A 3,286-nucleotide genomic window follows, 5' to 3' on the forward strand; every position below is an offset into this window, starting at 1 on the left:
CCCATGGTGAATTTGGAATGGGCAATGGCTGGAGTAATCTAGGTTGCTTCCCTCTATCATACTTGGTCTTTTGGTATACTACACATTTTGAAACATACTCTTGTATGTCCACTTTCATGGTAGGCCAATAGAAGTACGTCTCTACTCCTCGGAGAGTAGGTTGAATACCTCTGTGCCCCGCATATGGAGGAGCATGGGATTCATACATAACTTTCTCACGAAGGGAATGGGTAACACAGCCTATTGCCATGGAGAAGATAACCATCCTGTAAGGTGAATGGTTCCTCTTTCTTCCCCAAAGCAAGGGCTGACATTATGTCTCTAAAGTCAGGGTCAGTAGCATACTCATCTATCATAGAGGATAGATCATTGTGAGTAGCTATAGACACCGCATTAACTTTGGGTCGTCGTGAAAGTGCATCGGCCACTTGATTGTGATTACCAGCTTTGTGAGCAATATGGAAATTAAATTGAGAAAGAAAATTTTCCCACCTCATTTGTTTGTCAGAAAGCTTGGTTTGCGTCATGAAATACTTGAGACTTTGGTGGTCATTTCGTAGGATAAATGGAGTCCCCAATAGGTAGTGCTTCTATGTGTCTAGGGCATGTAGAACAGCTAAAAGCTCTTTTTCATAAATGCCCAAGACTCGTTCATCAATATTGATCCTTCGGCTCTCATATGCTATGGCATGCCCTTCAAACGGCTCCAAGGCAATCACCACAAGCATCACATTGGACCTCAAATGGCTTTGAGAGATCCCGAAGCACGAGGACTGGTTGGGAAGTAAGATTATCTTTGAGCTTTTCACATGCATTTTTCTCCTTAGCAGTCCATACAAACTTAATGTTCTTCTTAGTTAAGTTGTGTAGTGGTCCTGCTACTTGAGAGAATTTTTCTATGAAGCGTCTATAGTATGCGCACATACCAACAAAGCTTCTTATCTCATGTAGATTTCTTGGGTTAGGCCATGCTTTTATTACCTCTAACTTTGATGGATCCATTCGGATACCATCTTTAGAGATAATATGACCTAGGTATTGAATCTCTTGAAGGAAGAATTCGCTTTTCTTTTGGTTGAGAAAAATCTTGTTCTCCCTCAATGCTTGAAAAATCACTTGGAGATGTTGCTTATGTTCCTCCAAAGACTTGGAGTAGATGATGATATCATCAAAGAACACTCCGGTGAATTTGCGGTATGGTCTAAAAATTTTCTCCATCAAACGATTGAACATAGCTGGTGCATTAGCCAAGCCAAAAGGCGTGACTAGATATTCATAAAGACCAAACGTTGTGCGAAACACGGTCTTTAAGATATCTTCATCCACTATCCTTATTTGATGATAGCCACTCTTAAGGTCAATCCTACTGAAGTAGGTAGAGCCTTGTAGCTTATCAAACAGATCTTCTACCCGAGGTATGGGAAATCTGTTTTTGATAGTGATATGGTTTAGTGCTCGATAGTCCACACACATACGGTATGTACCATCTTTCTTTTGCTCTAAAAGGACTGAAGAACAAAAGGGAGAGGAACTAGGCCTCACCATCCCTTTGTCTACCAACTCTTGTACTTGCCTCATGATCTCCTCTTGTCGAGCTTGTGAGACTCGATAAGGAGGCTTGTTAGGTGGTGAGCTTCCAGGAAGGAGCTCAATGCGATGGTCATCATCCCCTCGTTTTGGAGGTAAGTCCATAGGGATATCATCAATGAACACATCTTGGAATCCTTTTAGAAAATTAGACAAGTCTAACTCTTCTTGATTCCTACCATTTACATTTGATGAAACAGTAGTATCTTTTAGAGACTCTTTGACAAAAATCATGTACGCAGAAATTGAGCTCTTCATTGACTTATCAAAAGCAAGAGGATTTACAAGTGGAATAGTGTGACCACGCTCACTAGCATCTATATACATGTTCTTTCCCTTGTAGGTGAAGTAGATTCTCCTTTCAGGGAACTTCATGTTGGCAGCCATGCGATCAAACCATGGTGCCCCTAGGATAACATCCTCATGTTGGAGAGGAGAGATGAAGAAGTCTTCTTTGTCGACATAGCTTTGGACAGGAAGCCTCAAATTCCCAATCAAGGGAGTAACGGAGGCTTGTTGTCCCTTGAAAGCTGCATCAGCCACTACTATATCTCCCATCTCAAAAGCTTGAATGCCCAACTTGGTGGCCAACTCCGTTGATATGAAGTTGAGAGTAGAGCCAAGGTCAAACAAGATGAAGGCATCATGCTCTCTTACCTTTCCCCAAGCATAGAAAAGTGATGATCCTTTGCAATGAGCATCCTCTTTTGGAGCTTCGATGGTGGAAGCCCTAGGAGTCTCATTGTTGCGAGTATTCTTCTTGGGGCAAGAACGATAGCCATGTCCTTGCTCCCCACACTTGAAACACACAGCTGGATGAAGGCCAACACTTTGTCGATAGCATCGAAGGTGCCATCATAGGTGAGAAAAGAGATACTCTTTCCTCCCTCCTTGAACTTCTTTAGCTTTTGTGACCTTCTCCATGCAGGAAATGATTTGCGATGTCCTTCCCTATTGTATTCTCTAGGAGAATAGCCATCACATTCGTCCGAAGAGGAGAAAGGTGAAGAAGGAGAAGAGGGTGACCTCTTCCTAGCCCTTTCTTTCCTTTGTTTCCTCTCTTTCCTTTCAGAGTGATGAGGAGAAGGACTATGTGTTGATCTTTTTCTAGACCGCCATCTTCGTGGAGCCACATCTTCAGAGGAACTTAAACTTTCATTGCTTTCTTGCTCTTTGGATTCCTCCTCTCAAATGGGAGAGAGTCTTCTTTTGGGGGTCTCTTCAAGAGGCATCCTAAGCTCTCTCTCCTCTTGGAGAGGAAGGGAAATTCCATAAGCACGAAGTTGTTGAGTAACTTCGGCTTGCAAAGCAGGGTTGCACATAGCTTGCGGCAACCTAGTAATGAGATAATTCACAAACATGGGAGCATCATCATTAGCACCTTCATGTGCAAAATCAAATCTATCAATGTTCATTCTACTCTCTTGATTATTGTCAGCCGTGTTAACAAAATTTATGTATGTACTTAGTGTATGATTTGGCAATTCAAAACCTTAGTTGCCACTCCTCTTAGCCTTTGAAAATTGGCTCTTAAGTATCTACACCCACGGCTCGAAGTGGTTAATTATAGAGAGTAGAGGAGTAGGTCTAACATAGCAGAGTTGCCGAGGGCTAGCTCCTTTCGGACTTCTTATGGCTCAATAATGGTAAAGCCGTAGGCAAGTTTAAAAAGACTCCATTATTAAGTCCAAAAGCTCCC

The sequence above is a fragment of the Adiantum capillus-veneris genome, chromosome 1 (assembly GCF_014529385.1).
Source record: "Adiantum capillus-veneris isolate H3 chromosome 1, ASM1452938v2, whole genome shotgun sequence".
Classification (NCBI taxonomy): domain Eukaryota; kingdom Viridiplantae; phylum Streptophyta; class Polypodiopsida; order Polypodiales; family Pteridaceae; genus Adiantum; species Adiantum capillus-veneris.